The sequence below is a fragment of the Coregonus lavaretus genome, assembly GCF_964263955.1.
Source record: "Coregonus lavaretus genome assembly, chromosome: 17".
Lineage (NCBI taxonomy): Eukaryota > Metazoa > Chordata > Actinopteri > Salmoniformes > Salmonidae > Coregonus > Coregonus lavaretus.
Window position 1 is genome coordinate 16,562,482 of NC_140004.1, and position 12,189 is coordinate 16,574,670.

Genomic DNA, 12,189 nt, shown 5'->3' on the forward strand with positions numbered 1-12,189 from the left:
AGGCGCACTACAACGATCACGCGCTGCGCACGCCCTCCCGCGTCGATAGCTGCATGGACACAGACACCGACATGCCCGTGCAGCAGGCACACAGACAAACAAACAGAACTAGCTGTGGCAACTGTGGGGCTAGCTCTCACAATTCAAGGGCTTCAAACTGCCCAGCCCGTGGGAAAATATGCAAGAACTGTTCAAAATACAATCACTTTGCGAAAGTGTGTCGTTCTGCCCCTGCTACTAGCTCCACCCAGAACAGGCCCTTCGTTTCATCTCACTCTCAACATGAACACACGGAAATCCGAACCGTCTCCACCAACCATGTGTCATTCAGGACATGCACTGTGCAGCTGGGTGAGGTGGGTTTGCCTTTGCTGCTGGATACTGGCGCTGCGGTGTCGTTGCTCAACCTTGCCACTTACTACAAGTTTTTCAGTCACCTACCACTCCAACAGCCCTCCACTGCCCTGTGTGGGTACGGTAGATCTAAGATAGACATTGTAGGCACCCTCCAGGTCCCAGTACACTACGGCACCAAACATCTGCCATCATTCACATTTCATGTTGCAAAGCGGGGTGCCAACCTCCTGGGCCTCGACCTCTTCACAGGCTTGGGATTCACACTGAGAGATGACAGTGGGTCAGCTATCTACCAGGTTACCTGCACATGGCAACAGAACTGGCCGACTCTGTTTGATGGACTGGGCTGCCTCACAGCCTTTACTCACAGGCCCCTAGTGAATCCGGAAGTGACCCCAGTCATGCAGCCCCTGCGGCGCATTCCCTTTGCACTGCGTGATGACGTCACAAAAGATCTCCAGTCACAGTTGGATGCAGGCATCATTGAGCCAGTCAACGCTGCCCCCTGGATTTCAAACTTGGTCATTGCAACCAAAAAGTCCGGTGGAATCCGGACCTGTGTGGATCTCCGTGCTGTGAACAAGGCCGTTGTCCCGGATAAGTACCCCTTGCCTACAGCTGAGGAGCTGACCGCACAATTCCATGGCTCCACGATCTTCACGAAGCTTGACCTTCGTCAGGGTTATCTTCAGGTACCCCTCCATGCAGCTAGCAGAGACCTCACGGCCTTTGTCACACATGCTGGCGTGTTCAGATATACACGCATGCCTTTTGGACTTAGCTCCGCCCCCAGCTGCTTCCAGAAGGTGATGAGCACCATCCTCGCTGGAATACCTGGGGTGGCGGTCTATCTGGATGACATCGTGGTCCACGGCCCTGACCTCCACATCCATGATTATCGACTCCACAGAGTATTCAGTGCTCTACTGCGGAACAACCTGACCCTGAACGGTGGAAAGTGCACCTTTGCAGCTCCAGCCGTTGAGTTTGTGGGCTTCCGCCTGTCGGCCAAAGGCATTGCCCCACTCATGTCGAACATTGAAGCCGTCCACCGGATCCCGGAACCGACCTCAGCCTCTCAGGTGGCCTCATTCTTGGGCATGACAGCTTACTACCTCCGGTTTCTGCCCCACTACTCTCAGACCACAGCGCCCCTTCGCCAGCTCCTCAAGAAGGATGAGCCATGGGCCTGGACGGCAGCCTGCTCAGACGCGGTCCGCTCACTGAAGAGCCAGCTCACCACAGCCCCAGTCTTGGCTCACTTTGACCCCGTCTGCCACACCATTGTCACATGTGACGCCTCAGCTGGAGCACTAGGAGCTGTCCTCTCACAGCTGCAGAATGGCATTGAGAGGCCCGTCGCCTTCGCCTCAAGGGCCCTGAGCCCCACAGAACAACGGTACTCTGTGGGCGAACGAGAAGCACTGGCCTGTGTCTGGGCGTGCGAAAGGTGGCACCTCTACCTATATGGCCGTCTGTTCACACTCCGAACCGACCACCAGTCCCTCACAACGCTACTGTCAGCATCAGGAACTGGCCACAAGCCACTTCGGCTGCACAGATGGGCCGACCGCCTCAGACAGTATGACTATCAGCTGAAGTTCACTCCGGGGAGGGATAACGTGGTGGCAGACCTCCTCTCACGCTCCTTTGACGCTCCTACTCCGACCGTCTTGCCAGACGACAACGAAACAGAGCTTGTACAAATGCTCTACGCTCCTCTTCAGTCAGTCGTCTCACTGGAGGAGCTGAAGCAAGCATCGGAACAGGATCCCACACTGTCTACCCTGCGCACCTACATACGCACTGGATGGCCAGCACATGTGCCGGAAGAGCTGGCGACTTTCGCCAGAGTGAAGCACGAACTTTCTTGCTGGGAAGAAGTCTGTGTCTCTCGAGGGTTTTGCACTGTGGTCCCGAGTGGCCTGCGTGCGCGTGTTCTATCCATGGCGCACGAGGGTCACTTGGGCATAGTCAAGGTCAAACAGCGATGTCGAGACCTGGTGTGGTGGCCAGGCATCGACCACGACATTGAAGCCCTGGTCAGGGATTGTGCTGCATGCCTCCTCAGTGGGAAAACAGGACAGTCCGCCCCACCCCCCCTGCAGCCTCTCGCATGGCCGTCCCACCCCTGGGAGCACATCCAACTGGACATCTGTGGCGAGATCCATGGACACGCAGTCCCTCACCATCAGCGCTTCCTGGTGGTGGTGTATGACCTCCACTCTAAGTGGCCAGAAGTGGTTCCTGTCGGAACTGTCACAGCACAGGCCATCGTGGACATCCTAGACAGCCTGTTCACAAGGTGGGGCCTACCCCTCACCCTTACCACGGACAATGGGCCCCAGCTAACCTCTGCCGAGTTCTCCTCATATCTCAGCAACAAGGGAATCAAACACATCCGCACGGCCTACTACAACCCACAAGCTAACGGAGGGGTGGAACGCTTCAACCAAACGCTGAAGAACGGCATCAGAGCGCACCTGGTCCAGGGGTGCACGTTCCAAACTGCTTTGAATCAAACGCTAATGCACTACAGAGCAAGCAAACACACAACAACACAGGTCTCCCCGGCATCCCTCATGCTAGGTCGTGAGATGGAACTGCCACTGGACAGACTTTGAACACAGAGAGTAGCAGAACCGGCGATTAGGCGCACCCAAGAACAGCAGGCAGTGACCAGGCACCAAAGAGCAATGAAACAGCGTTTTGACAAGGCACACAGGGTGAAGAAGTCGATCATTCAAGTGTCAGACTGGGTCCGAGCCCGACGGCCTCAGCGGTGCAACAAAATGGCCTCATTCTGGTCGGACCCCTTGCAGGTCAGTCAACAACTGGGGCCCGCCACATTCATGATGAGCAATGGATCACGCTGGCACGCCAGCCGCCTCAGAAAAGTCCCTGCCCCTCAAGGAACACGAAGGCACACAAAACAGACATGCAGGCCAGAGACGCCACCGGATGGACCTCCTCCACCACTACCACCTGAGCCCCAGCCTCTGTGGGTTCCCCAAGGGCCAGAGCCACAAGCGGTGGCGGTGGAAGAAAGGCCTATGCGGGCACGAACTCGCCCTGCTTATCTGGGGGACTACTTAACCTCTTTTCATTCTTAGGCTCCGTTAGGTGTCTTAGTCAACCTCCAGGTTAATGGAATGAACTGGCTAGTTTGGAGAGTCCATCCGTTTAAGGGTTAATGTTTATTTCTTACAGGTATCACTCTAGGTTCTTGCCCTATGGACATTTTATATATGGTATCAGTCCCTGGTTTTGGAAAGGGGGGGGGGGATGTTATGTATGGTACGACGTGCTGTACGTCGTACTGTACGTTGTTATGGTTTACGACAGTGTGCTGCGTTACGGATGAATGGGTTGTCAGAATGCGTGGCACATGTCATTAAACGACAGAGTGATGTTCAATGTGAAACTGTGCAGATGTCCGTTCTTCTACAACTAGGCTAGATATAACAGGCTCATTAGGCTTATATTACAAAATAGTATATTACAACATCAGATGATCATATAGGCTACACCACTGACATTATTTTTGCAACGCAAACAAGAGTAGGCTAAAAGTAGCCTATACGAAGTTTGTCGAAAGAAAATGTCTAGGCCTACTATTTTAAATAAAAATAATGTGTTGAAGTCAAAAGCACCCATTCATTCAACAAAAGAAAAAAGGCCTATAAATAGGATAATGAAGGCAAACATTTCAAATATGAATGAAGGCAAAACATTTCAAATATTAATCCGTATAGTTTATGTGGGCTATTTAGAATTATAATCAATCAAATGTTTTACTCGGCAAGACCCTCATGTTATTTAAATATGTATCTCATCAATACACAAAGTTAATGTATGAATTCAAACCTGTAAAATGTTTCGTTAGGATTGTCCTCCTCGAATAAAGTCAGTATTAAATCCTATTTCTGTACGCTGAAGAATATAAATGAGGTCTAGGCTATCTCTCTTGTCTTGCGCACTAAACATGTCAATAGTAAAGGCGCAGGCGCAAGGTGCGGTCGCTCTTATAGGCTACCTGTGCGCTAGCTACACCCTTGGAAAAAAAGGGTTATACTGAGTGTAGCCTTACAGGTGACATCATGTGCAGCGAATCTGACGATCCCAGTTTCTCGCACCATCTCAGGTACCACATTAAGAAAATACCAGGACTGTTAAAATAGGTTTGCTGAAAAAAAAATGTTTCCCCACCATAAATGTAATAACACTTCCGTCTGGTAAATGTATAGGCGATTTTAACGCATTTATGGTGTTGACTCTATATTGTAATGTTTTATGGCGTTGTACCAGGTCCGCAATACATAACATCAGTATAGCCTTCTCAAACATTTTGATAAAACCATATCAAATCATTCCATAATTAAAATATACTGACACAAGTAGATCAATTTTATTTATTTATTTTACTTTCTTTGTTTCACAACTGCAGCATTGTATCCAACATAGGGCTATATAGGCAGGTGCGTAACTTGCGGGGGGGGTGCTAAGCCTATGTCAGATACAGTGAGTGTAATTATCTCTGAGTGTAATTTGCTCAATATAAGGAGTTGAGAAATAAAGTTGACATCATTAGAAATAATATATCTCCCTCTTTTATGCTGTAGGTATGTAATACAACATTTAAAAAAATCATGATATTATCATAAGATGCCAGATTACGTTTAAACCAAGTATTTTTCTGCATGTCTAAGCATACTTCTTGACCTGTCTGTATCCTCCTGAAAAGTGGTTCTGTTTATTCTTTTTATTTTATTTTAACAACTTAACCCTATTTTTCCATTTTGCAACTTGAGTCTGATAATTATCTGTATAAAACAGTTAAACTGATAATACTTGTGGAACATAAAAATACTTGCTTGTTAAATGTTTCCAGTTGAAAAATAATATCCAGAGCAACTTACAATAGTGAGTGTATACATTTTCATACTGGTCCCCGTGGGATTCGAACCCACAACCCTAGCATTGCAAGCACCATGCTCTACTAACTGAGACACATCATCACATCACATCATCACAAACCAATTGATGTCGCAGTGTACTCAATTACTGTATTGTGCATTTTTTTCTTCATGCTGATGGAAAGTCTACAGGTACAAATAGATGACCAGCATATGTACAATACAGTATTTACATTTAGTGGTTTGTAAGTATGGTAAATTAATACTGCACAAAAAGTGGTTGTTTTCCATGTTATACTCCTGAGTGGCGCAGTGGTCTAAGGCACTGCATCGCAGTGCTAACTGTGCCACTAGAGATCCTGGTTCGAATCCAGGCTCTGTCGCAGCCGGCCGCGACCGGGAGACTCATGGCCGGCGCACAATTGGTCCAGGGTAGGGGAGGGAATGGCCGGCAGGGATGTAGCTCAGTTGATAGAGCGTGGCGTTTGCAACTCCAGGGTTGTGGGTTTGATTCCCACGGGGGGGCAGTGTAAAAAATAAAGAAAAATAATAATATATGTATTCACTAACTGTAAGTCGCTCTGGATAAGAGTGTCTGCTAAATGACTAAGTAAATGTAAAAATGGATAGGATAAAGTAATCCTTCTACCCCCCCCCCCTTACCACACACCCCCAAAATATAATAAAAATAATATTGTAAAGTGGTTATCCCACTGGCTATAAGGTGAATGGACCAATGACGTAAATGTATTTGATCAATAAAAATATTTAATTTGTTGTGGCTGTTTTGGGTCTTTGTCCATAACTTTACACCTTTTGATGTAAATGTTTGAGGACAAGGTTTTGCTTTCTGGATTACATTAGAATGACGATCACAGAGAAAGGGACAGGGCAACAACTTTTACAATTCCAACTATTGAATCCTACAAGATGCTGTTCTTAATTATAAAACAACCTTTTCTGCTAAAGCAGAGATGCAGATTTTTTTTTATTTGCCTGTTCTACAGAAGTCTATATGGTCTGCTAATACATCTTCTTTGTGCATGACACAAGTCATTTTTCCAACAATTGTTTACAGACAGATTATTTCACTTATAATTCACTGTATCACAATTCCAGTGGGTCAGAAGTTTACATACACTAAGTTGACTGTGCCTTTAAACAGCTTGGACAATTCCAGAAAATGATGTCATGGCTTTAGAAGCTTCTGATAGGCTAATTGACATCATTTGAGTCAATTGGAGGTGTACCTGTGGATGTATTTCAAGGCCTACCTTCAAACTCAGTGCCTCTTTGCTTGACATCATGGGAAAATCTTTAGAAATCAGCCAAGACCTCAGAAAAAGAATTGTGGACCTCCACAAGTCTGGTTCATCCTTGGGAGCAATTTTCAAATGCCTGAAGGTACCACGTTCATCTGTACAAACAATAGTACGCAAGTATAAACACCATGGGACCACGCAGCCGTCATACCGCTCAGGAAGGAGACGCATTCTGCCTCCTAGAGATGAACGTACTTTGGTGCGAAAAGTGCAAATCAATCCCAGAACAACAGCAAAGGACCTTGTGAAGATGCTGGAGGAAACAGGTACAAAAGTATCTATATCAACAGTAAAACTAGTCCTATATCGACATAACCTGAAAGGCCGCTCAGCAAGGAAGAAGCCACTGCTCCAAAACCGCCATAAAAAAGCCAGACTACGGTTTGCAACTGCACATGGGGACAAAGATCGTACTTTTTGGAGAAATGTCCTCTGGTCTAATGAAACAAAAATATAACTGTTTGGCCATAATGACCATCGTTATGTTTGGAGGAGAAACGGAGATGCTTGCAAGCCGAAGAACACCATCCCAACCGTGAAGCACGGGGGAGGCAGCATCATGCTGTGGGGGTGCCTTGCTGCAGGAGGGACTGTTGCACTTCACAATATAGATGGCATCATGAGGAAGGAAAATTATGTGGATATATTGAAGCAACATCTCAAGACATCAGTCAGGAAGTTAAAGCTTGGTCGCAAATGGGTCTTCCAAATGGACAATGACCCCAAGCATACTTCCAAAGTTGTGGCAAAATGGCTTAAGGACAACAAAGTGAAGGTATTGGAGTGGCCATCACAAAGCCCTGTCCTCAATCCTATATAACAATTGTGGACAGAACTGAAAAAGCGTGTGCGAGCAAGGAGGCCTACAAACCTGACTCAGTTACACCAGCTCTGTCAGGAGGAATGGGCCAAAATTCACACAACTTATTGTGGGAAGCTTGTGGAAGGCTACCCGAAACGTTTGACCCAAGTTAAACAATTTTAAGGCAATGCTACCAAATACTATTGACTGTATGTAAACTTCTGACCCACTGAGAATGTGATGAAATAAATAAAAGCTGAAATAAATAATTCTCTCTACTATTATTCTGACATTTCACATTCTTCAAATAAAGTGGTGATCCTAACTGACCTAAGACAGGGAATTTTTACTAGGATTAAATGTCAGGAATTGTGATAAACTGAGTTTAAATGTATTTGGCTAAGGTGTATGTAAACTTCCGAATTCAACTGTATATATACAGTGCTATGAAAAAGTATTTGCCCCCTTTCTAATTTTCTCTACTTTTGCATATTTGTGATACTGAATGTTATCAGATCTTCAACCAAAACCTAATATTAGTTCAAGGGAACATAAGTGAACAAATAATACAACAATTACATATTTATTTCATTTAATTCATAAACAAAGTTATGCAACACCCAATTCCCCTGTGTGAAAAAGTAATTGCCCCCTTACACTCAATAACGGGTTGTGCCACCTTTAGCTGCAATGTCTCCAACCAAATGCTTCCTGTAGTTGTTGATCAGTCTCTCACATCGCTGTGGAGGAATTTTGTCCCACTCTTCCATGCAGAACTGCTTTAACTCAGTGACGTGTGGGTTTTCAAGCATGAACTGCTCGTTTAAATTCCTGCCACAACATCTCAATTGGGATTAGGTCTGGGCTTTGACTAGGCCATTCCAAAACTTCCAATTTGTTGCTTTTTAGCAATTTTCATGTAGACTTGATTGTGTGTTTTGGATCATTGTCTTGCTGCATGACCCAGCTGCGCTTCAGCTTCAGCTCACAGACAGATGGTCTGACATTCTCCTGTAGAATCCTCTGATACAGAGCAGAATTCATGGCGAAAACCAAACTCTGCATTCCACAGTAAGAACATCATACCAAAGGTCAAGCATGGTGGTGGTGGTGTGATGGTTTGGGGATGCTTTGCTGCCTCAGGACCTGGACGACTTGCCTTAATAGAAGGAACCATGAAACCATGAAATTGGAAGTTTTGGAATGGCCTAGTCAAAGTCCAGACCTAATCCCAATTGAGATGTTGTGGCAGGACTTGAAACGAGCAGTTCATGCAATTACTTTTTCACACAGGGGAATTAGGTGTTGCATAACTTTGTTTATGAAAGAAATATGTAATTGTTGTGTTATTTGTTCACTTATGTTCCCTTAATCTAATATTAGGTTTTGGTTGAAGATCTGATAACATTCAGTATCACAAATATGCAAAAGTTGAGAAAATTAGAAAGGGGGCAAATACTTTTTCATACTGTATATATATATTACATTTACATTTTACATTTTAGTCATTTAGCAGACGCTCTTATCCAGAGCGACTTACAGGAGCAATTAGGGTTAAGTGCCTTGCTCAAGGGCACATTTACGTCATTTAGCAGACGCTCTTATCCAGAGCGACTCACCAATTGGTGCGTTCACCCTATAGCCAGTGGGATAACCACTTTACAATTTTTTTTTTGGGGGGGGGGGGGGGGTAGAAGGATTACTTTATCCTATCCCAGGATAAATATATATATATATATTTGCGAGAGAAAAACAACAAATGGGGGATTGGAAGTGATGCAGACAATTACATTAATGGAAGTTACAATATATCTGCAATATTAAAGCTGATCTACCCCCTAAAAAAAATGTCTTGAGTCAATAAGTATTCAACCCTTTTGCTACGGCAAGCCTACATAAATTCAGGAGAAAACAATTGCTTAACAAGTCACATAATAAGTTGCTTGGACTCACTCTGTGTGCAATAATAGTGTTTAACATTATATTTTTAATGACTGCCTCATCTCTGTACCCCACACATGGAGTATCAATACACCCAGTCACTACAGGTGTCCTTCCTAACTCACTTGCCAGAGAGGGAGGAAACCACTCAGGGATTTCACCATGAGGCCAATAGTGACTTTCAAATGTAATGGCTGTGATGGGAGAAAACTGAGGATGGATCAACAACATTGTAGTTACTCCGCAATACTAACCTAATTGACAGAGTGAAAAGAAGGAAGCCTGCACAGAATAAAACATATTCCAAAACATGCATCCTGTTTGCAATAAGGCACTAAAGTAATACTGCAAAAAATGTGGGAAAGCAATTAACTTTTTGTCCTGAATACAAAGTGTTATGTTTGGGGCAAATCCAGTACAACACATTGCTGAGTACCACTCTTCATATTTTCAAGCATAGTGGTGGCTGCATCATGTTATGGGTATGCTTGTAATCATTAAGGACTGGGGAGTTTTTCAGGATAAAAAATAAACAGAATGGAGCTAAGCACAGGCAAAATCCTAGAGGAAAACCTGGTTCAGTCTGCTTTCCACCAGACACTGTGAGATGAATTCACCTTTCAGCAGGACAATAACCTAAAACACAAGGCCAAATCTACATTGGAGTTGCTTACCAAGAAGACAGTGAATATTCCTGAGTGGCCGAGTTACAGTTTTGACTTAAATCTGCTTGAAAATCTATGGCAAGACCTGACTGAAAACCAATTTGGCAGAGCTTGAAGAATTTTGAAAATAATGGGCAAATGTTGCACAATCGAGGTGTGGAAAGCTCTTAGAGACCCAGAAAGACTCACAACTGCAATCGCTGCCAAAGCTGCTTCTACAAAAGTATTGACTCAGGGGTGTGAATACTTATTTATGTGAGATATTTCTGTATTTCAATTTGAATAAAATTGCAAACATTTCTAAAAACATGTTTTCACTTTGTCGTTATCGGATATTGTGTGTAGATGGGTGAGAAAAAATATATATTTAATCCATTTAGAATTCAGGTTGTAACACAACAAAATGTGGAATAAGTCAAGGGGTATGAATACTTTCTGAAGGCACTGTATGTGGTGAACTTCCCACTTTGACCACTGACTCTTCTACCCATCCACAGAGGGGTGGAAAAAAACAAAGTAAACCTCAGAAATTGTATTCTGTTATGTTGTATTTGTCTTTTTGTATATTCTTACAAAAATAAAAGTTTTTGGCTTATTACATAGTTGTTGCATGTTTGTTCATGCTTACAACACCCAGCACAACCCAGTTGTTGGTGTACTAAGTGATTTATATTAGGCACCAGTGCTTCACCCACAAAGGCAACAGTTTGAAAGTGTAAACGGTGCAGGTTACCTGGGTAACGGGATTTCAAATACAGTAGTCGGCAGATTTATGAATGAGTCTAACAGCAATGGAGGGTGTTGAACCCAACAGGAATGAAGGTCCACAACAAATGTTACACAACACTGCATATCAGTTTGCGAAGCTCCATTTGTCACCAAAAAATATATATACTTCTGAAGGCAAGAATTTAGTTTGCACCTGTATTTAAAAGGTGTTATGTGCTGTTTGATGGCCAATTGTTGTGTGCCATTAGTACCACAACCAGAAATGCAGGTTGTGATGGAATGGTTGCATTGCTTATTGGCCTCTGATTGCATTAGACATTTCTAGTTACAAAACCAAGTCCATAACATGAAGACGATGCACTACGTGGACACACTGAACCGTACAGGTACATCCCTTTGAGGACTAAACCCTCTCTATCCACGTTTCTCCCATGGCTCCTGGTTTCTTCAGTGGTGCTGGTAGTATCCCTTGGGTTTATATGGGGTTAGATGGTCCCCCTGCTACAGCCCCTGGTTGGGCTCCCCTCCCTCTCCTCTTTGGTCCTGCCAGAACTCTCCAGCCTGCTCCTCAGGGAGAGGGAAGTAGCCAGGGTCTTCCTCTGGGGTGTCAAACACGGTTAGACTGCAACAACAAAAAACAAGTGTGCATTAACTGACATTGCTTTGAAACATCAGACACTTTGAGGGACACTTTGGAAACACATCCTCCAGAAAGTAGTCGATGTGTCCTACTGTGATCCCTGAGGTGGAGGAGCAATCTATCAGTAGCATTTACAGTTAATGACATGATATCACACAAGAAATGGGCCAGGCAATGACTGACCTAATCGTTAAACATAAAGGAACAAGAGAACAAATAATATTTTTTTGTCTGGACACAATTGTTGAGGTAGATACAAGATATAAACACTGTAGACTGCCAGCTTGGTTAAAGTAGGGGAAAACCCATATTGTTCCACGCTGCCATATCAGGGTATGTGAGAGACAGATAACATGCTGTACCTAGAAAGTCAACAGCAATGGAATTGCCAAGCAGCACTGATAATCCCATGAGCACCCAGGGCAGAAATGGTGCCTGGACGTTCAGAAGGATAAAGAAGTTAGTGTGTGTATAATGTTTCCTTCTACTCCACACGTACACCAGCATGATGGTGAAAACCTGGCCAAGGAAGAACAGGTAGGCAAAGAGGCCTAACAGCTGTGTAGACCTTCAAGTTAAAGACATAGAGATAGTAGAAATGTATACTTGCAATATGCCAACCTTGGATTATACCAGGTGTGTAGACATGTAATTTGTTTGCTGAAAAGACATGGTAAACCATAAAATGTATTGCTGCATATCACAAAACAAAAACATACTCATAACATTTTACCTAGACCATTGCACATTAGCAGAAGGAGGTTATTAACTGGAAAAACAACTGGAGACTACCTTATATTATTCTTCAGGAATGCAC